Below are 22596 nucleotides of genomic sequence, written 5' to 3'. Positions count from 1 at the left end.
ACTGAGTAACTCTTCTGGCCGGACAGACTGACGACTGGCTGCAACACGGGAGGTGCGTGGCAGGGATGGCGCTGGTGCGGGCCTGGAAGCAGATGTCCTGGTTCTACTACCAGTAGCTGCCGGTCATGGCACTGTACATGCTGGAGCTCTGGGAGCGGACTGTGTTCAATTCCATGCTGGATTCCATGTGGGGATGGCACTGTACATGGGATATGTCTTCACGCCTCAGCACATCATGGCGATACTGCACTACTTTGAAATTGTACGGTGACCAAGATGTGACCGAAACCAAGAGGTTCCTTAAAGAGCCGCCATCTGAAATTGGAATGAGACTCTGTCAGATGTCATAAGAAACTCTACTAGATGTCAACATAACCAACCCTATGAATATAAAGACTCAGATTCTTGAGTAGAACAGGAAAAGAGTCCTTACTCGTGTGTGTGTTGTGTTCTTTATTTTTCATTTTAAAAGAGGCTCTGGTATAGTAGTTTTTGTCTATTTTAACATCGTAATCATTTGCACTTTGATATCAGTATTTTCGTAACCTTTGTGACTGTTTCAATATTACCCAGTGAAAGCTTTTCTTAATGTAACTTTGAGTACATTTTAATTGCTTTCTATTTCTAAAACTCAAACTCATTTGTTGGGCTTTACCATTCTTGTGTGGCATATACATCTGCCTGGTTATATTTCTACTCTTGACCAAAGTTTTGTAAGAAAAGATTCAAGATTAGAGGCAAGGGGCTGGGGAGAGAGAATATTTTATTGAGAACTGTTTACAAAAGACGTATGTGTAAGTTTGAACTCAGGATTACAGTTTTAGCTATCTGGACTCTACTCTTAACAGCTTTTGCTTTAAAACTCTTCAAGTGTTTCTTAACAATGAAAAAGAAAGATCTTGCTAGAGTTAGAATAAGGAACATTTCACCTTTTAAATATTTAATTCTTTGTGGGCTCATTTGCAGAAAACTTTGGTGATGGTTCTTGCGAAAAATGGTGGTTAACTGGCATTACCGTGTAATGCTTATACACTGTAGAGTTTTTAATAGAAGGTAAATCAGTTTCCTCTGAGGGCCATTAGTAACAATGTACTTCCTTAAATTTAGTTTCATGATTGTAATGGGTGCTGCAAATGCATTTGCACATTGCAATATGATGAGATGAATTGTTAAAAACCATAGCAAAAAGAAACGTAAACTTGGTTAAAATCCCCTTACTCTCTGTATTGGTTTTTTTTTTTTAATTTTTATTCCTTAAATGTAAAATGACCACCTAATTTTTTGATGTAAACTCATTAAATTAAAAAAAAAATGTTGGGGCTGAGAGTCAGTTATGGGAGGTGACCATGAAAAGCACAGTAAAGGTGGGTAAGGTTGTTATGCAGATTTAAGTCCTTACCTTCTCCTTGGATAAGAGTTTCTAGAGATTAAGAGCCATCCTACTCTCCCTGGTACAGAGAGGGAGACACCCTTACAAATAGAGATTTCCCTTATAAATGTAAATTTTTCTTCCAAAAAGGTAACTTACACTCAGTTTTCAGAGCTTCTCTCATGTTTCATATACCATATTTTGGGGTGGTATATTTTGCTCCCCTTTCAACACAGCCTGTGGGCGCCTGGGCGTCTGTGAAGGGCTGTAAAGAGCAATTGGACAGATTAGGGTGGTAAAATGATCTTGGCAGTGAGGAGCAGGTGGAGGGAGAAGACAGGAGGTCAGGGAACCAGTGGGCTGACTGATGCTGGACACTTCCTCTTAGGTTTGGAGTCTCGTCCCACCAGGAAGGGCTCAATCAACCAAACACTTCCGATGAATCAATGGCTAATGTTTAGCCAGGCCCTAGGCTGAGCCCGGGGTTACAGAGACTTCCTTAGTGCGAGCTAGGAAAGGCATCCACTTGGGACAGACCCGGCCGGGAAGGCGCACCGTCTGACTCTAAGACCCGGTGAGTGAGCGCTCCAAGATGCGGTCACTAAAGCTACCCCCGTCGCCCCCCAGGTTCCCCAGTAAGGACCTGCGACCGCGTTGAGGTGAAGAAGCCCGCCCACAATCACAAAGGGAGTCAGTCAAGTTCAGCCCGTGTGAGACGGGGCCGGCGCGGGTCTCAGCCTGGAGACGTGCGCGGGGGGAGTCCTGAAAGGGACTCTGGGCACCAGGGGGCATCACCGTATGGGCCCACCCTTGCAGGAAAGTTTCCCGCAGAGGTTCTTTTGACTTAGGGGCGGGGCCCGCAGGGTAGGACGCCCCGCCCCGCCCGCGCCGTCCCGGCCCCGCCCGCGCCGCGCCGCGCCTGCCCATATAAGGTGAGCACGGGTCGAGCGCCCAGTGGCAGGAGCTGTCGTCACCTGCGTTCGTCTGCCGGCCTCTCGTTGCAGCCCGACCGCCGGGGGCAACCTTCCAAGGCCGCGCCCCTCAGCGCCTTCCTGCCGGGAAGCGTCGCCCCTCCTCGCCTCGCCTTGCCGCCGGGGGCGGCTGCCCTGGGGCGCCGGCTCCCTTTGGGGCGCGCACAAACCCCGGCCACACCCGGCCCAGGCCCGGGTCCCGAGCACCTGCACCGGCTCCGTCCCGCTCGCCGGAGTCTTGGGCCCGCGGAGCGAGCGGGCAGGAGTGGTTGAGGCAGAAAGTTGGGGAAGAGGGTAGTGCTGGGCTACCTGAAAACCCGCGTGGGGTGGGAGGAAATCAGCCCCCTTTCAAGGACGGCCCAGCACACCGGGCGCCTGTTGAGTGCCTGGCGTGGAACTCAACTTTTAAAAAGTCAGTGGCCTCCGCCAATTTGCATGGAATGGCTCAGTAAGAGCCAACACTCAAGAAGCACACGACTTGGGTTCGAATATAGCTACATTGCTTACTGGCTTCGCGTCCCCGAGGGTCGCAGGTAACCCGAACCCCGGTGTCTGTGATTCTGAGTTCAGCCTTAGCCCTTGGACTTGTTTGCCAGAGTTAGGGAGTGTGGGTGCAGTTTTTAAAAACAACGAGGTGCTTCTTTTTCACGTTGCAGTAAATCCTGGTTAGCGTCAAGGAGGGTTTTGCCAGATGTCTCTAACACTTTAGCAATCTCTTTTTAGCAAAGGAAAGACAGGTCTCAGACTGGGAGCCTTGGGCAAGAGATAGGTAAATTTAAACACATGACTTGTGTATGTATGTGTGTGTGGTGATGATTTAAGAGTTTCCATTGAGAGTTTAGAATGACTATGACACTTGGCTTTCCATATATACATGGTGGTGACATATTTGCTTAATGTTTTTAGTATGAAAATGTTCACACATACAGGGGCATAGAGAATAATAGTACAATAATCCTTCATACATTCATCTAATGTTCACTTTAAAAATCCATGCATGTGGTCTTCCCTGGTGGCTCAGTGGTTAAGAATCCGCCTGCCATTGTAGGGGACACGGGTTCGAGCCCTGGTCCGGGAAGATCCCACATGCCGCGGAGCAACTAAGCCCGTGTGCCACAACTACTGAGCCTGCGCTCTAGAGCCCGCGGGCCACAACTACTGAAGCCCACGGGCCTAGAGCCGGTGCTCCGCAGTAAGAGAAGCCACCGCAATGAGAAGCCCGCGCACCACAGGAAGAGTAGCTCCTACTCCGCTCACCGCAGCTAGAGAAAGCCCGCGTGCAGCAACGAAGACCCAACGCAGGCAAAAAAGAAATTAATTTAAAAAAATACATGCATGTGTTAAAACGTGAACTGACTTTTTAAAAGAGAAAAATCAGATGAAAGTATAAAGAGTGCAGAGGCAAAACTGAGCGTGCTGCCTGCCTGAGGTTGGACCTGGACCGCCTGCCGCTGCGCTGAGCCTGGGGAGTGGAGGAGGCCTTCTGCCCATGTGCAGCGGGTAGAGGGGAGGCGTGAGCCGCTGATCCCCCCCAGGGAGCCCAGATTGGCCTTGGCCTTGGCTGCGCACCGCCTGCAGCATGCAAATTCCTCCGCGCCAGAGCGCCCCACTCGGCTGCCTCTAGACTCAAGTCACCCCGCCTGGGTTATTTCTCCATTCGCTTTTTTGCCTGCCCACCTGGGTCCCAGGAACGCATTCCACACACTGGGGCCAGAGGAATTTTCTTTTTTCTTCCTTTTCTTTTCTTTCTTTCTTTCTTTCTTTTTTTTTTTTTTTTAGTATTTATTTATTTATTTGGCAGTGCCGGGTCTTAGTTGCAGCCTGCGGGCTCTTTTTTAGTTGTGGCATGAGGGCTCTTAGTTGCGGCATGCCTGCGGGATCTAGGTCCCGGCCAGGGGCTCCTGCATTGGGAGCACGGAGTCTTAACCACTGGACCACCATGGAAGTCCCTAGAGGAATTTTCTAAACCCTGAATCTTACTACCTGTCTCCGTTATAAACCCCTCCACGGGTCTCCCTTGTGCCTGCAGGAAAAAGACCCAGCCCTTAGCAGGGCAGCCTTACCGTGGTCTGGGGCCCACAGACCCCTCAGCCCCTTTTCCTACCACTTCCTCTCAGGTCAACCTGAGCCATTTGCAGTTTCCTGAATGTTCATTCAGCAACTAATTAATTCGCTAGGATGCAGCACCAGAAATGGTGCTCAGCAGTGGTGAGCGGCACAGCAAGGCAGCGGCCAAGCCCCCTCTCCTGGAGCGTAATGTATAGTGGAGGAGTTCAATAAATCAGTGTTTAAAAAATTATTTTAAAGTGTCAGGTGCTATAAAGAATCTACAAAGTAGCAGGAGAGTTTTTGCCTTTTGCCTGGAAGACCCCCATCCCACCCTGACTGCTTTAGTCCTTTCCCTGGTGGCTCTTGTCATCCTGTTAGATGCTGGTACATAGTCATCAGCTCCATGGGGTCCCTTTGCATGTGTCTTTACTGGGGCTGTTATCACACTGGGATGGTGATTGACATGCCTGTCTATCACATTGGACCATGAATTCCTCAAGGAAAGTCGCCTTACTCCGGATGGTCTAGTGTCCCCAGTAGCTTGTACGGTACATGGCGCTTAGTAGGTACACAGCAATTGTTGGATGACTATTAAAAGCAGTAAACCTTTGCACCAGGACCCCCAGACCCAGAGCAATTCAACCTTCAGTCAATATACCCTCACTTATTTTAAAGGAAACATTTCATTCATTCATTAAATCAGAGTGTGCTAAGCTCTCCCACCCCCCACCCCGCCTGGCTCCGCTCCCCCTCCCCAATATGGACCAGTTGATTTACAGAGGTTGAGTGCTGTGCTGGGGCAAATCATGGGGCTGCCAACAATGAAGGGGTTATCCTGCCCAGTGGAGTATCATGTGAACTGTGAACAGGGCCTCCTTGGGTGAAGCCAGGATTGGGCGTCAGGCTGAGAGAAAGGGGAATTTGAAGGAGGCAAAGACGTGTGAATGAATGCAGCTGCTGGGGTGGGGTCCCCAGTGGGGTGTGTCCAGAACATGAGCTCTCCTGGGTGAGCCAGGAGCTGAGGCAGGTAGGTTGGGGCCAGATGGGAAGGGCCCTGCATGCCAGCTCACTTTCTCCTGCTGGTGAGCAAAGGGTTAGACATGGAACCTAAGGCAGTGGCTTTTCAAGGTTTCTTGACTGTGACCAGGAGTAAGATGTACATTACATCACAACCTGGCACGACACCCAAAATTGAAACAAGAATCTCATAAGACAATTTACTCTTACTCTGATATTTTCTCTTCTATTTTGTTATCGGTGTGATCATTATTCTTATTAAATTCCGAGTGCAGGGACTTCCCTGGTGGTCCATTGGTTAAGAATCTGCCTTCCAATTCAGGGGACACGGGTTCGATCTCTCGTCGGGGAAGATCCCACATGCCGCGGAGCAACTAAGCCCACGCACCCCAACTACCGAGCCCACGTGCTCTGGAGCCTGCACACCACAACTAGAGAGAAGCCCGCATGCCGAGAAGCCCATGCACTGCAACTAGAGAAGCCCGCGTATGGCAGCGAAAGATCCCTCATGCTGCAACGAAGATCCCACGTGCTGCAACTAGGACCCAACACAGCCAAATAAATTAAAAAAAAAAAAAATCTAAGTGTGACTCACTAAATTAATTTCAAGATCCACCAGTGCGTCACAACCTGCAGTTTGAAAAACATTGACCCAAGAGTTCTTCTCCAGCCTCAAACCTAAGGGTCTATGCTGTGAGGCTCGATTCATAAAGAATTTTAACTTTTAGGATCCTGAGAGGTGGCCCTTCCCTTCACAGATACTTTAACTAGTAAAGCAGCCTAAGAGGGTGGGGCAGTTCCACCAGCCTCCTCCGTATCCGTGTGCCCATCCCCCATCACCAGGACCCCATGGCGGCAGGGTGCTCCCAGACAGAGCTCCCAGGTGGGTCTGAGATCCAAACAAGAGCAGAGCAGCCTCGGGACATTTCCCCCTGCTTTCCCCCTCCCCAGCCCCCCAGCCCCCCCACCTTTGCTCTGAGAAATCTCTACTTGGCACCCAATTCCCTTGCCAGGCTTTGAATGCCATGGGTCCTGGAATGCTGGGGTAGGATAAGGAGAAGTGGGTCGTTGAGGCCACATCTGGGCTTTGACCTCTGTGCCATCCCCAGGGGCCAGCTCTCCCCTGTGCTCTTGCCTGTGCCAACCACACACAGGCTAGCACTTTGGCTTAGTAGAAGGTGACTCTAGGGGCCACAGTCCCTCCACCCGTCCAAGCCTCTGTCCAAATTGCTCTTCCATGTGCCCTCGTACACTGTCGGTGGGAATGTAAATTGGTGAGCCACTGCGGAAAACCGTGTGGAGGTTTCTTAGAAAACCAGAAATGGAACTACCGTATGACCAAGCAATTCTATTCCTGGGTATATATCCAAAAGAACCAAAAACACGAATTCAAAAAGATACCTGCACCCCAGTATGTTCATAGCAGCTCTATTTACAATTGCCAAGACATGGAAGCAACCTAAGTGTCCATCAACCGATGAATGGATAAAGAAGGTGTGGTACATACATGCAATGGAATACTACTCAGCTGTAAAAAGAAATAAAATCTTTCCATCTGCAGCAACATGGATGGACTTGGAGAGCCTTATGCTAAGTGAAATAAGTCAGACAGGGAAAGACCAATACTGTATATCACTCATATGTGAAATCTAAAAAAATACAACAAACTAGTGAATATAACAGAAAAGAAGCAGACTCACAGATACAGAGAACAAACTAGTGGTTACCAGTGGGGAGAGGGAAGCGGGGAGGGGCGAGATGGGGTGGGGGATTCAGAGATACAAACTGTTAGGTATAAAATAAGCTACAAAGGATATATTGTACAACACAGGGAATATAGCTAATATTTTAAAATAATTATAAATGGAGTATAACCTTTAAAAATTGTGAATCACTATACTGTATACCTATAACATATAAGATTGTACATCAACTATACTTCAATTAAAAAAAAAGTTCCTCTTCCATCTCAGAGGATCTCTGAGGCCTCTGGAGAGATGGGGGAAAGATGGGCTGGAGGTGACTGCAACTCATCATCCTTGGCTCTCAGAACATTGGAGCTAGAGGGGACCTTGGAAATGGAGCCCAACTCCCTGGTCTGATCGATGTGGAAATGGAGGCCCAGAGAGGGGAGGGAACTCACCCAAGATTACGTGGGAGTTAGTCTCAGAGTGAGTCTGGAGACTCAGGTCCCTGGCTCTTAATCCAGTGCTCTTTCTTTTCATTGTTACATCTTGGTGGAAAGGGGGAAAGGGCTTGGAGAAATGTCTTGTCTGGGAGAAGTTGGGTTGTGTGCTCGCCAGAACCCCAACCCGGGCGACCTGTGTCCTGGTTGCACTCGGCCACCCTCTTTCTGTGGAGCCTGCTGGAGACACTGCACCCTCTGGGCTGCGGAACGAGGGGGCGGGACCAGGTGAGTCCTGTAACCCATCAGCTCTGAACCTGACCTGCCCTGCCCTTTCCTCGTGTGTGTGTGTGTGTGTGTGTGTGTGGGAGGGGAGCCCTCCCTCACCCCAAGATAAGAGGAGACCCCTCTCCCTCCTCTCCCCCGCCACACTCGAGCCTGAGCCACCTGGAGGAGTCACAGGGGAGGATAAAGCCTGTGGGAACCTGTTTTACCCAGGAACTTGCTGCTTCCCTGTGGGCCTCAGGATTAGGGTGGTGGCTTCTAGTCCTTTTTTTCTGGAGACACTGGATATGGCCTGAAATCCAGGCAGAGGGGCTCTCCCTGAGTCTTCCTGGTCCTCGTCACAGGCTTTGCCTTCTCAGTTCACTTACCTTTTCCATGTAGGCGTCTTGTCTCCAATGGGACTCACAGCTTCTTGGGGCTTTGAGACCCTTCTGTGGGTTTGAGACCCTGTGTCTGCAATCGGGGCATCTTACAGCGGGGAGGGATTGGAGCCTCTCCCCAGGAGAGGCAGGGCGAGTCCTGGATAAGATCTGGGGCTTTCAATGAAAAGTACCTGGGTTCGAGCCCAGCCCCCTGCTGGCCTGCTGGGTGGTCTTGAGGAAAGCAGATTTAACCTCCCTGTGCTCAGAGCCCTCCTCTGTGGACTGAGGCTAGTCGTTACCCCTGTGAAGAGTAAATGAAGGGATACAGGTAACACTCTCAGTGCTGTGCTGGCATACGGCAGGCAGGCGCTAATTGTGCTGCAGGGAAGAAGGGATATTCATCTGGTGTGACTCCACGTGGTGTACACCCTGGAGAAGGGAGAAGCCTCAACTGTGCTGAGTGCATCTCCCAGTTATCCTCACAGAGACCCTGTGAGATAAATGTGTTCATCGCCTCATTTCACAGACACGGAGGCTCAGAGAGGGAAGGGACTTGCCTAAAGGCCACAGCCAGAAGGGAGGGAATCTAACCCATGGCTCACTGCCTAAGGGGCTCTCGACCCTCCCTCCCATTTCCCAACTGATGCAATGACATTCCTACCAAATGGACCCGCAGTCCCTGTGTCGTAGTCAGCGCCACCCGTGATACCAGTACACCACAGGCTGGGGGGCTTAAACAGCAGACATTTATTCCTCGCAGATCTGGAGACTGGACATCCAAGATCAGGGTGGCAGCATGGGCAGGTTCTCGGTGAAGGCCCTCTTCCTGGTTCACAGACAGCTGTCTTCTCGTTGTATCCTCGCAAAATGGAGAGAGAGAAGGTTAGCTCTCTCCCTCTTCTTTGAAGGGCACTAATCTCATCATGGGGGTGTCCCTCCCAAAGTCCCCACCTCCAATCCCGTTAGGGCTTCAACATAGGAATTTGAGGAGTCACAAACATTCAGTCCGCTATACCCTCTTTTCTCAAGTCCCACCCAACTACAGAGCTTCTCCAAAGTTGAACAGTTCTGATTACTGGCCGGCTCCTCCTTCTAGAGAGACTGTATAATATTGATTGGGGTTCTTCGGTTTCAAGCCACAGAAAAGAACTCTGAATAACTGAGCAGAAAACAATGGGGGTGGCAGTGTTTACTGGAACACAACCAGCCTGGCTGCTGGAATGCAGGGAGGGTCAGATGCCTGAACCTCCCCAGGACGCTTCTTTTCCCGGTGGTTTCTGTACTTTTGGCTGTTGGTTCTGAAAGAGATGACTTTAACGTTAGGAGTGTCTGAGCTCCATCTCAGGAGTCCCACAGAAGTGGACTCTACCACTTCCTCTTCCGTGGCTGGGTTTGGGGACCACCTCTCCAGTCTCTCTCCCGAGTGCCTCTCATCAAGGTTCAGCTTCTGGGAACTAAAGTTGGGTTGCCGGGTTTAGTCACAGGCCTGCCCCAGGACCTTGTGATTGGCAGTCCTGCCATAACCAAATGGAATGAGGGGGAGGGGTGGATCTCCAAAGGAAAGGATTGCTGTGATCAGAACAAGAACGTAAGAGATGCTGGGGAGGCAAATCAGCAGCTTTCCAGCCAGGAATTCTACCTATTGGCCCTAGACCTGGCCTCCCTGAACATAAATTTCTTTCCCTACTTTCTCTCTCCTTTCTGACCTCTTTCCCTCCTTCCCTCAAATATTTATTGAGTGCTTGCTCTGTTTCAGGCACACTGCTGGGCCCTGGGCATAAAAAGATGAATCAAACTCAGGGCCAGCTCCAGGGAACTCATCCAATCCAGATCAGCATACACTGCTGCTCAGCCTTGGCAAGGCCAAGGCAGACATTGCTAGTCGACCACAGAGCAATTTCCCTGGGAGCCTGGGCTTGGCCTCAAGATCCTGCTCAGCACAGAGCTCCAGGCAGCCAGTGCTCATCAATTAGCGTTGATTCAAAATATGGAAACTCTTTGCTGTGCCCAGCCAAAAACATTCCTCTTTCCCATAACATTTCTGACATTTAAAAACAGCAGAATTGGGGCTTCCCTGGTGGCGCAGTGGTTGAGAGTCCGCCTGCCGATGCAGGGGACACGCGTTCGTGCCCCGGTGTGGGAAGATCCCACGTGCCGCGGAGCGGCTGGGCCCGTGAGCCATGGCCGCTGAGCCTGCGCGTCCAGAGCCTGTGCTCCACAACGGGAGAGGCCACAACAGTGAGAGGCCTGCGTACAGCAAAAAAACAAACAACAACAACAAAAAAAACCCAGCAGAATTCCCCTAGGCTCACCACCAGGGTCATTTCTTCTCCTTAAGGACAATGGCATTGGTGCCTTCAACTCCTGACTCTGGTCGGCTGTTGAGTCAACGTCGCGGTTGGGAGCCTGAGCGCAGTTCCTGCGGACAGAAGGACTGCATCTGAGTCCCATACCTACCACGGCAGTCTTCTGAGCATCCCTGGGTTTTGGATGAATCGTCTACGACTCCTGTAAGAAAGTACCACACGCTTAGTGGCTTAAAATAAGACAGATGTATTAACTGACAATTAATTCTGGAGGTCAGAAGTCCAAAATGACTCTTATGGGGCTAATATCAAGGTGTCAGCAGGGTTGTATTCTTTCTCTCCAGGTAAGAATCTGTTTCCTTGCCTTTTCTGGCTTCCAGAAGCTGTACACACTCCTTGGCTGATAGCCCCACCCGCCATCTTCAAATCACATGGCTCCAACCTCTGCTTCCTTTTTTTTTTTTTTTTTTGCGGTACATGGGCCTCTCACTGTTGTGGCCTCTCCCGTTGCGGAGCACAGGCTCCGGACGCGCAGGCTCAGTGGCCATGGCTCACTGGCCCAGCCACTCCGCGGCACGTGGGATCCTCCCGGACCGGGGCACGAACCCATGTCCCCTGCATGGGCAGACGGACTCTCAACCACTGCGCCACCAGGGAAGCCCAAGTTTCTTCGTCTTTAAACGGGATAATAAAGCCTGCGTCTTCTGGGCTTGTGTGAGGCTCGGGTGGGGGGGGGGGCGGGGATTAGGTATGCGAGAGCATTTTGCAAGTTGTAAAGAGTGGTCCAGATGTAAGAGCTCGTCCTCATCATTTTCCCAGGAGCCATCTGCAAAGGGCTCCTTGTGAATCTCGGGGGTGAGTCACTGAGGTGATGTACTAGCAAGCGCTCCATAGACGGTCACTGTCCTATAGACCCAGCAACACTCCAGGTGCGCAGGGGTCGCGTTATCTGAGGCTGCAGGTGAGCCTCAGGGTCTGCATCAGGACAGGGACGTCTTGACCCCCGGCCCGGCGCGTCTGCTGCCCACACACCTGCCCCCACCACTTCGGGAGTAACCTGAGCAAGTCGCCCTCCATCTGCCCCCAGGCCTGATGCGGGTCATCGTCAAACCTTACTGCTAGGAGGGCTTTAGAGGTCGGCTGAGCCTGTGGTTTTTCTTTTTCTTTTTTCTGCGTTTTTTCAACGTATGTATCAGCAGCAAACTGTTTCTCCAAAGGACACCCTACCTGGAAACCCAATAGATGGGACATGTGAGTGTGGAAACTCTGAGTCCCCTGCTGACCTCTCCAGCCTCCTGTCTCCTTGGGCCCCCACCCCAGACTCACCAACCAGAGGCCTCACAGCCTTGGGAGGTAGAGCTTGTTCAATCTTGCTCCCCTTCCAGACCTTTCCTTCTCCTCTCTCCCCTGAGGCAATGTGCCTAGTGCTTAAAAGTGGGGACTCTGAAGTCCCAGGACTGGCCCCTGCACTTACCTGCTGTGTGCCTTTGGACAAGTTACTTACCCTCTCTGGGCTTCATCCCTCTCATCTGAGTTATGAGTATGTGACGATAGTCCAGTGGTAGGGTTTTACGAGGAGGAAATGCAAGTCCACACAGCTGGCCTGCAGCCGCTCCTGACTCCCGGGGCACACTCCCCAAGCTCACTATCGACACAGGTGCAGCGCCTCACAGACACCCCAGGTCTCACCTGCCCTGCTCTTGTTTACCCATCAATAAATTCATCTGGGGCATCTCCTCAGTGCCAGGCTGGGCGGGGTCTCACTGGGAGACCCGCAGGAATCAGGCAGGACCCTCCTCTGGGCAGCTCTGAAGACAGGAGCTGTCTCTCTAACATTCTAGGGCTGTGCGCTGGCAGCCAAAGGATCTGGAGAGCCTGGGAGGGGTGTCAGGGTTCAGACTTAATTTTGCATCTCAGGCTCTGTCCCTGGGCTGAGCAAGAATGGCCTCTGGCCCCTTGACTCGGGAATGCAGAGAATTTCTTACCACCACTAAGAAGGAAGGGGCCAGGCCTCCCAGCTCTAGAAGGATCCAGTTGTTTGCTAAAACCACAGCCTAGGAGAGGTCGGGGGAAAACGAGGTCTGGGGTGTGGGCGGCAGAGATCCTGGCTCTGATTACCCTGTGGGGGAGGAGAGGTCTGTCCCTAAAAAGGAAATTGATCCACAGGGTGGATGGATGGAGAGCAGGCAGGAAGGGAACTGTCCCTCCCACAGTGGCTCCAGCTCTGGCTCCCGGCTACCGGGGCGTGGGGAGGGCTGGTCCTTCGGCCTCTAGGCACCCCACCTCCCAGTCCAGGGCCCTTCTCATCCCAGCTCTGTTCCATCCTTTTCTCTATTCCCAGGACTTCATGTCAAATGCCTCATTTTAGGGTCTCTATGGACACAGCCTCGTCTCAGGCAATGTGTTCAGTAACTATTTATTGTGTGCCAGGCACCGCACTTACTGGGCAACCCGGGGAGGGGACAGTATGACCCATGAGGGCAGCGGCTGCCCCTTATCTTCTGCTGGGTCCCCAGGGCCCAGCTCGGCCACACAGCTGGTCAGATGGGCAGGATTTGGTCCAGCTTTACCAGTACCTCTAGGCACTCTCTCTTCCCCAGAGACCTCTCCCAGCATCCAGGGGCTCCAGGCCTTACCCCCTCCCCTCCCCCATTCCCCAGCTCTGCTGCCTGCCATCCCCCACTCCTGGATTTGCTCAGCTGCCTGTGGGATCTATACTCCACCTCCACCTCTCCCACGGCCAAGGTCAGCGGACCAGCCTCCATGGAGACCCGGGCCCCACGTAGACCCCAGCCGAGGGGCACATGATGTCCTAGACTGTTCCTAGGCTGGCTCCCCTCTGCCCACCAGGACCCCATTCTGAGTGGTCTCCCAGATGGAGACCTCAGAGGCCAATTTCCCTTGCCCCATGCATCGTTCAGGATTCAACAAAAGAAACAGAACCAGTAGGCTACATATATGCTGTGGACAAAAAAAAAGGTCACCTACTACTTCAGCGAACAATGAAGATTGCCTGCCATCAGGCCATCAGCCCCTGCAGCTACTTCCAAAGGTGCACGCTGAGGGGATTCAGGATGGAGGAAAACAGGCCACTGGCCCTAGATAGTGAAGATGTACATCAAAGGAATAATTCCAGTTATTCCAGATGCTTGCATCTTCCCATACACAGAAAAGAACTATCATTAACTTGAGATGTCTGGGTTTTTTGTGGTTAGCAGTAATCTTTTGATGTTCGACTACATGTGTTTTTTGTTGTTCGTTTGTTGTTCGTTTGTTTTCAGCAAAAACTCCTATATCCTGGCTCCTCCTTTACTTCTTTGCAATAGTCCCTCAGAGCTACCCGAGAGGCTGCCTCCCGGGCTGTGGTCTCAGTAAGGTCACAGAATATAACAGAATTCTCACCTTTCAGGGTGCGCTCTTTTTCAGTGGACAGTACTGAGTGATGGATGGACCGATGGTAAGGACCTGGCTCCTGCAGCTGTGGGAGCTGTCCAGACGGGCCTGAAATCGGCAAGGCAGGCCATCAGGAAGGGCCTGCAGAACGTTCAGGCCCAGGCTGAAGCTGTGGTCCGCAGCGGAATTTCTTCCCATCACTGCATCTTTAACTTAAACACACCCGCAAGGTTCCTTTTGCCTTATAAGGCAGCATATTTGCAGGTTTCCCGGATTAGGATGGGAACACCTCTGGGAGGCTGACCACAGCCCCCGAGAGGCCGCCACCCTTCCCGTTCATTCATTCATTCATTCTCTCATCTCTCCCCCACATGGTCCACCTAAGCGCTAGGCCTGTGCTGAGGGCTGGGGGCACAATGGGAGGCAGTCTGCGGCCCCGCCCTCGAGGGAGGCCACTGTGGAGGCCGAGGCAGCCAGAGAAACAAATGACCGTGATGCACAGTGGAGGTCAGGGTTCAGAGGACTTTGGTGACGCGGTGCGGGGTAAGATCTGGGAAGAGAGGAAGGAAAGGCTGGCTTGTATGGAGGGAGGAGGGTGTCTGTGGGACAGGGGCTGTGCCAGGGCGTGAGGGATGCCACGGCTAGAAAGGAATGGTACCCTCTCTGCAGTCAGGTTTATTCCCACCCTTCGTGGCAGGAGGGGAAGGAATCGGGTTCTAGGAAAACCAACACTGAGGTACTAGGGAGTGGAAAGCAAAATTCCCAAGGTTTCTGAAGAAAACAATGGAGACCCGAAGGGACTGTCGAGGGGACCTCTGGTTAGTCCTTGAGCCGCGGCCCCCTCCTTCCTCCCCTCCCCGCGCCCTCCCGCTCCTTTTACATCAGGTGCTGCTGGTTTGAGAAGCGCTGGCAGGTGGAGAGTCCAGGCGGGACCAGCGAGACTGGGGGCGTTTGCTCTGCCCTTCATCCCACAGAGAGTGGCAGGAGAGAGGCCCAGCCAGGCCTTCCCTGCCGAGGGGCACACCTGAGGCTGGGGCACTGCCAAGGGCCGCTGGGCTGGGCCTCGCTGCGGGTGAGGCCTGTGAAGGCCTCTCCTTTCACCGCCTTCTCTGAGGGCCCCCGGCCTCGCCTCCTCCAATGCTAAGTGTTAGGGACGCAAGGGAGAGCCAGGGTGGCCTGTAAAAGGAGAGTTCAGGCTCCCACCACTTGCAGCCGAGTGACTGGGGTGGGAGGTGGGGGAGGGCGGATTGGGAAGGTCTCCTTTCCTCTGCTGTCACATTAGGGTAATTCCCCACCCTCATTCCTGGCCCAAGGTCATCGGCTCCGCTGCGGGGGTGGGGGCGAATCCTGCCCACGGTTGCAAAGCCCCAGTTACTTCACCGCCTGCTGCCATTAACCACATCCGCAGCCCATTCGAGAAAAATCTCCAGCGAAGCAGCGTGTTCACCACACTATCCACTGTGTCTCCCTCAGTGTCACGCTGGGGGCACAATAAATACCCCTCTTCCTTCCCTCCTTCCTTCAAATATCGCACATTAATTAGTCTATAGTGTGGCAGGCGCTAGGCTGAGACGTAGGCTTTAGACCTTTCCTCACTTTACAGCTGAGGAAAGGGAGACTCAGAGGGGTGACGTGACTTGCCCAAGGTCACACAGCAGGTAACACAGCGGATATTTGGACCCAGTTCTTCTACCTGACTTTTTCCACGTGACCCAAAGTGTCCCAGCGGGGAAGTGTGGAGGCAAGGAAGCGGGTGGCCTGTTAGGGTGGCGGCCAGAACATCAGGAGATGAGCTGGGACAGGTGGGCTGAGGCAGGGTCACGATGAGCATCAAAGGTCAAGGGAGGGGGCTTCCCTGGTATCGCAGTGGTTGAGAGTCCGCCTGCCGATGCAGGGGACACGGGTTCGTGCCCCGGTCCGGGAGGATCCCACGTGCCGCGGAGCGGCTGGGCCCGTGAGCCATGGCCGCTGAGCCTGCGCGTCCGGAGCCTGTGCTCCGCAACGGGAGAGGCCACAACAGTGAGAGGCCCGCGTACAGCAAAAAAAAAAAAAAAAAGTGGAGAAAAGGAGAGGAAGGATGTCTGTAGAAGCAACTGGAAACACAGGCTGCCTCTGGGGAGCGGGCCTGGGTGGCAGGAATGGGAGAGTGGGAGACTTTTCATGGTGCCTTCTTTGTACCTTTTGAATTTTGTACCACGTGAATATTTTATCCAGGCAAATAAATTAAATAAGTAACATAATCAGGCAGTTTTGCCCTGACCCAGCTTTGTCCTGACCCAGCTCCCCGCACGCTTAACCTCCTGCATTCTGGAAATACTCCAGGGCTTGTGTTGTCCTTATCAAAATTCCTTTAGGCCTTTGACTCCTGTCTCAGCCTGACTGCAGCATCCACCAGCCTGTGGGAGTGGGGTGAGTCACAGACACCCTCGGCCAGCTGTTTGCCATCTGCAGGCCTTCCTGGAAAAGAGCCCCTTCCAGCTGTGGCCCCCATCTCTGGAAAGCCGCTGGTACCCCTTTCATCTCTCTTTCTCTTACCTCTCCTGATTGACTGGAATTCAAATGAATTCAACCCCCATTTATTGGGTGTGTCAGGCACTGTGCTAGGAGCAATGAAAACCTCCCGACAGATCTGAAAGGGGGGAATTACTAGAGCAAGGAAAGAAGTGTGGGGGTGGGGTGGGGAGGTCATTCTATATGTATGTCTGCAGGGAGGTACTTCTGAGTACTTTTCTTTTGTGGTACCGCCTCCTCCAGGAAGCCTTCCCTGATGACTTCTCCCTGCAGACATTAAGGGCCCTAACTCCCAGCCCAGGGCTCGCCTGGAGCTCAGACCAGCAACACAAAAGGCTTCCAGAAGCAGGGACTGCCAGGCACTCAGACCCTGGGCAGTCCTTTGGCAGGTGGTACAGATGGGTGGCAGTAAGTGCTGTCCCAGAAAGGGACCTGCCTACTTTATAACATGGGGTGACTCTGCCCTGATTGGGCTCTGCTCACAGCAGCCTGCCAGGGCAATCCGGGGAGGGCAGGGCCACCTGATAAAGCCTATCTCATGGACTCTCCTAAGGGAACCAGATAGGAATCCTGCCTGTTTACAGGTAAGCAAATGAAGGTTTAGGGAAATGAAGTGGCTTGCCCAGGCTCCTAGGCAGGGATGACCCAGCTGTGGCAGGGCCTGTACTGTTTCCACGACACCATTGACACCATTCTGCCTGTGCTTGGAGGTCCACAGCCCTCCCACAAAAACACACACGCGTTCCTGACAAGGAGCCTGGAACCCTGCCATGAGCTCTCTTTCTTCCTGGTTACCATGAACAGCCCCTAAAAAGCAGCAGGCACCCCTGAAGGAATTATCAGCCATTTCTACCTGAGTGTAAATTAGTTATCAGACCCTGAGACTGGAGCCGAATGCAGGGCCCTGCACCAAGTGACACATGGCAGGTGAAGAGGGAGAGGTCCCTGGGCAGGGCAGTGCCCTGGGAGTGGCTGGGTGGAACTTCCCTGGAAGCACCTGTGCCCTGGGCCCTGTGAAGTGTCCAGGGCTGGAGGTGCAGGGCGACGTGGAAAGAGCACTGACTTTTCTCGGTTCCAGCCTGAGCTCTAGCACCTCTTACCTGCGTGGCCTTGGGTGAGCCAGTCACCTCCCTGAGCCTCACAACCTCACCTGTGCCACGGGGATACTATTAGCGTATCTACCTTGCAGGTGGGGGTCCATCCCAGGGTTCTCAAATTGACTGAACATTGGAAGCCCCTGCAGGGCTCCTTAGAACCTAGGGTCCCCACCCCAGAGTTTCTGCTTTAGTTAGTCTGGGGAGGGGCCTAACTAACTAACTAACTAACAAGTGCCCTAACAAGTTCCCAGGTGGTTCTGGTGCTGCTTGTGCTGGGACCACTCCTCTACAAAAGATCTCTATGAGAACAGACTTGTGGTTGTCAAGGGGAGGGGGAGGTGGGGTGGGGGAGGGATGGAGGGGGAGGTTGGGATTAGCAGATGCAAACTGTGATACAGAGAATGGATAAAGAACAAGGTCCTACTGTACAGCACAGAGAACTGTGTTCACTATCCTGTGATAAACCGTAATGGAAAAGAGTACGAAAAAGAATATATGTATGAATATCTACATATATAAAACAGTCACTTTGCTGTACAGCAGAAATTAACACAACATTGTAAATCACTGTACTTCAATAACATAAATTTTTAAAAAAGATCTCTATGAAACTAGGAGATCAGGAAGGGGGGCAGGTGCAGAGCAGAGCCTATAGAAGACGCTAAATACACACTTGACATTTTGCAGGGATTTCACGCCCCTGTCACCACAGTTGGACAGAGGCTACCCAGGAGGCAAAGAAGAGGTGGCTACGGGGCCGAGGTTCAAGGGTCAGGGCTCTGAGCTCTCTCCAATAACCCCTCCTTTAATCCCCCCATCTACTCTGTAACACTGCAGTGAGCAGGTCTTTTGCACCTACTTCATACATGAAGAAACAGGCTGGGAGAGGTCATGGGACATGTCCAAGGTCATGCAGGCAGCAAGGTGGAAATTGAATCGGAAGCCAGACCTCTGACTCTGACCCCTGGACGTTTTCTAACCACCCCACCGCCTCTCCTAAGGGTCATCCAGCGGATGTAAAAATATATTAAGAACAGCGCAAACCCGTGCGGGTGGTTCTTCCCCCCCTGGATGGCCCGGAAGCCCCAGCTCTGCAGAGACCGCTCTTTGCCCCCAGGCTTTGGTTCGTGTCACCCCGCCCCCCAGTTCCTTGCCCTTATGGGTCCTTCTGTCTTCCTGGAAAGGGACTGTAGCCATTGATGCTCCCCCCGCCCCCAGGCCCTGATGCAGTGCCAACACCCAGTAGGTGCTCAGTGAACTTGGGCTTCTCCTCCCCCCTCCCCCGGCCCCAGCCCAGCTCCCTTCTCTCCACGCTCCTGGGAAAGGCGGTCCTCAGAGCCCCTCAAAAGTGAGATCCTCCCTCCTGAGCCCCGGGAGCCTGCACAGGCTGCCTGAGTGGAGCGGGAGGGAGGCATGCTGCAGCCCCCCAGGCCAGCTGACAGGGTCAGAGGGGAAACTGCATTTCCTGCTGGGCCCCTGGGGAGCCTTGTCTCTCAGAGAGGCTGGCTGGGTCTCTGCACAGGAGCTCCTGGGGAGAGGGGGCAGGGATGGGGGAGGAAGGAGGGAGGAAGAGGAGAAGGGGAGAGAGAGGAAGGCAGGCATGGAGAAGAGGAAGGACAGGGCAAAGGGGAAGGGAGGCAGAGGGAGTTGGGAGAGAAAGAGAAAAAGAGGCAGAGGCGAGAACCAGAGACAGAGGGTGACAGAAGATTGGAGAGCATGAGATGCAGAGAGGAAGAGGCAGGAGAAAAGCGTCAGAGAAGCAGGAGAGGGAGAGCACGTTAGAGACAAAGTAGAAAGAGGTGTGAGAAAAAGACAGAGAGGCTTAGACAAAGGCCAACAGACAGGCAGAAACCTCCTGAGACCAGGCAGACGAGGCCCCGAGGAAATACTTGAATTTCCCACATGTCGCAGATTTTCTTTTGGGTTTTCTTTGCGTCTGTGCCGTGAGGCTTAAGGCCTGGGGCCAGCACCACATCGAATTGACCAATAAACATCACCGTCATGGCCACTGATGGCCTGATGGGTAACGGCCCAGCCATAGAATTTGGAGGAAGCTGGCTGGGCCCGGGGCGGGGGGTGGGAAGTGGTCAGCTCCCTACAAGCCATGGGGAAGAGTCCCCCTGGGGCCCTGACTTGTAACAGACTCTTGGGAAAGCCCCTGCCCACCCTCCCCCAAGCCCATCCAGTAATTCTTTTTTTTTCTTTTCTATTATAGTTTATTACAAGATATTGACTATAGTTCCCTGTGCTATACAGTAAGACCTTGTTGTTTATGTCTTTTATGTATAGTAGTGTGTATCTGCTAATCCCAAACTCCTAATTTATCCCTCCCCGCCCTTTTCCCCTTTGGTAATTGTAAATTTGTTTTCTATGTCCTGAGTCTGTTTCCGTTTTGTAAGTAAGTTCATTTGTATCATTTTTTAGACTCTTTAGGGTCTCAATTTATGCCTCTGGGACAAGGACATTTCTCAAGGGGGCATGGAACACTTTAAACCAACCATTCAGTGGATAAGGAAGACGTGGTACATAAATACAATGGAATATTACTCAGCCACTAAAAATATGAAATAATGCCATTGGCAGCAACATATGGACCTAGAGATTATCATACTAAGTGAAGTAAGTCAGACAGAGAAAGACAAATATATGATATCACTTATATGTGGAATCTAAAATATGACACAAATGAACTTATTTACAAAACAGAAACAGACTCACAGACATAGAGAACAGAGTTGTGGTTGCCAAGGGGGAGGGGGGTGGGAGAGGGTTAGATTGGGAATTTGGGGTTAGCAGATGCAAACCATTATATATAGAATGGATAAACAACAAGGTCCTACCCTATAGCACAGGGAACTATATTTCATACCCTGTGATAAACCATACTGGAAAAGAACTTTAAAAAAGAATGTATACGGAAACCAACCATTCAGGCTTCCTAGTGGAAAGAGTCTGGGCTTTGAGGGCAGGCTAAGCTGAATTCAAATCCAGACTCTAATATCTACTTGCTGGGTGACCTCAGGCAAATGACTGCCCCTCTCGGAAGATTCCATCTCCCGAATGTGACTGAGCCCCCTGAGGAGCTATTGCTCTCATCCCTGTGCTCACCTGGCAGGAGCTTTCAGGGGTTTCAGGCCTCCTTCCACAGGCAAAACAACTCCGTGAGACTTTAGTGAGTCATGTGGGGCTGTGAAGGAGGGTTACAGTGCACAGGAGGCAGGAAATTGAACAAAAGTGCCCGTTAGTCCCCTTGATTCTCCCTGTACAGTCCGCTCTGGGCAGCAATAGCTCTCTCTCTCTCCCCCTTTCCTTAGGCAGCCACTCTAGTCTCCCTGGCTCTGACATTTAGCCTTTTCACTACTTTTCTTTCTCTATGTAGCACGAGTTCTTGGAGTCTTTTAGCCTTTTTACCCCAGGAAGGAGTTGAGCATCGCTGCTAAGAGCAAATCTCCAGAGTCAGACGAGCTGGGTTCACATCTCAGTTCTAATTCCTATTACAGGTGTGGCCTCGGATAAGCGGCCTCGCCTCTACATGCCTCAATTTCTTCATCTGTTAAATGGGTGACTAATAACAATGTCTACCAGAAAGAGCTGTCCTGAGGATTAAATACGTTAATATCTATAAAGCATTTAACAACAAAGCCTGGCACAGAATAAACACCAGATAAATGTTAGTGATGATTATTATTACCTCCTAAGTAGACAAAGGACCCTGCTTAAGATCTACCCTCTTTCAATGGCAGGGAGGGACTGTAAATAACAATTTTCCCCATCACAATTTTTCCTGATATACATGAAGTAGGCACACTAAATCCATGTTCATCGGGCTCTGTGGCTGCCTGACATTTTTGAAAACCCTTCCTATGTTTGGGAACATTTTCACATTATGATTCTTACCTCCTTTTCCTGCCTCTTTTGCAGCTGGGAAGCAGGCACAAGACTCAGGCTCTGCCAGTTAGAAGTGACACATGCAAGAGACTTGGGTTGCAGGCACCAGGCTGGGGATGATGGGTTGGGGTTGGTGACATGCCAAGTCCATTTTCTAGCAAGAGCGATGAATGGTGGGGTGGTAGGTGCCCAGCACCTCAGGTCAGTGGGCAACCTTCAGGTGGGCCTTCCCTGGAGCTGTCCCATCGTGTGGTTTGGGTTTGCTTCTTGCTGTGTAGCCTCTATGCCTGACTCTCGGTTTCCCTTACTGGTTCTATAACGTTCTTTTTTTTTTTTATTGAAGTATATTTGTTGTACAATATTATGTAATTTACAGGTGTACAGTATAGTGATTCACAATTTTTAAAGGTTATACTCCATTTATAGTTTTTATAAAATATTGACTTTTTTAACAAAATATTTCCACATGTTATAAAACATATCATTTCATATGTAGCTTATTTTATACCTAACAGTTTGCACCTCTTAATCCTCCACCCCCATATTGCCCCTCCCCCTTCCCTCTCCCCACTGGTAACCACTAGTTTGTTCTCTATATCTGTGAGTCTGCTTCTTTTTTGTTATATTCACTAGTTTGTTGTAATTTTTAAATTAATTAATTAACTTATTTATTTTTGGCTGTGTTGGGTCTTCGTTGCTGCATGCGGGCTTTCTCTAGTCGTGGCGAGCAGGGGCTACTCTTTGTGGTGGTGCGCAGGCTTCTTACCGCAGTGGCTTCTCTTGTTGCGGACCACGGGTTGTAAGTGGGTGGGCTTCAGTAGTTGCAGCACGCAGCCTCAGTAGTTGTGGCTCACGGGCTCGCGAGCACAGGCTCAGTTGTGGCCCATGGGCTTAGTTTCTCCACGGCATGTGGGATCTTCCTGGACCAGGGCTCGAACCAGTGTCCCCTGCATTGGCAGGCGGATTCTTAAGCACTGCGCCACCAGGGAAGTACTTGTTGTATTTTTTTTTAGATTGCACATATAAGTGGTATGGTACAGTATTTGTCTTTCTCTGACTTATTTCACTTACCATAATGTAACCTTCTTAATAGCATTTAGTCCAGTGGTTCTCAAAGTGCAGTCCCAAGACCTGCAGTTAGAAACTTGTTAGCAGTACTGGGAGCTTGTTAGAAACACAAATTCTTTGGCCCACTTCAGACCTCCTGAACCAGAAACTGTGAG

General features: G+C 51.6%; 2 long non-coding RNA genes and 1 pseudogene across 3 annotated transcripts; 1 reads left to right on the top strand and 2 right to left on the bottom strand.

The window, feature by feature from the left end:
- Positions 1-65: 65 nt before the first annotated feature.
- On the top strand, positions 66-271 carry LOC309829935 (serine palmitoyltransferase small subunit A-like; annotated as a pseudogene). Its single transcript has one exon. The product of its transcript is annotated as a serine palmitoyltransferase small subunit A-like (transcript).
- A 1302-nt stretch (positions 272-1573) lies between these two features.
- Positions 1574-8882, bottom strand: LOC309830251. The gene is made up of 3 exons (XR_014297464.1): positions 8840-8882; positions 8370-8479; positions 1574-1634 (listed from the first exon to the last, which is right to left on the bottom strand). It is a non-coding gene; the product is annotated as an uncharacterized lncRNA (long non-coding RNA).
- Positions 8883-8903: 21 nt separating this feature from the next.
- Positions 8904-12410, bottom strand: LOC309830314. The gene is made up of 3 exons (XR_014297472.1): positions 11989-12410; positions 10491-10597; positions 8904-9037 (listed from the first exon to the last, which is right to left on the bottom strand). It is a non-coding gene; the product is annotated as an uncharacterized lncRNA (long non-coding RNA).
- Between the last annotated feature and the right edge of the window lie 10186 nt (positions 12411-22596).

This window comes from Grampus griseus, assembly GCF_964374135.1.
Source record: "Grampus griseus genome assembly, chromosome: 11".
Taxonomy (NCBI): domain Eukaryota; kingdom Metazoa; phylum Chordata; class Mammalia; order Artiodactyla; family Delphinidae; genus Grampus; species Grampus griseus.
Note: the sequence above shows the minus strand (reverse complement) of the source record. Positions and strands in the feature narration are given on the sequence as shown.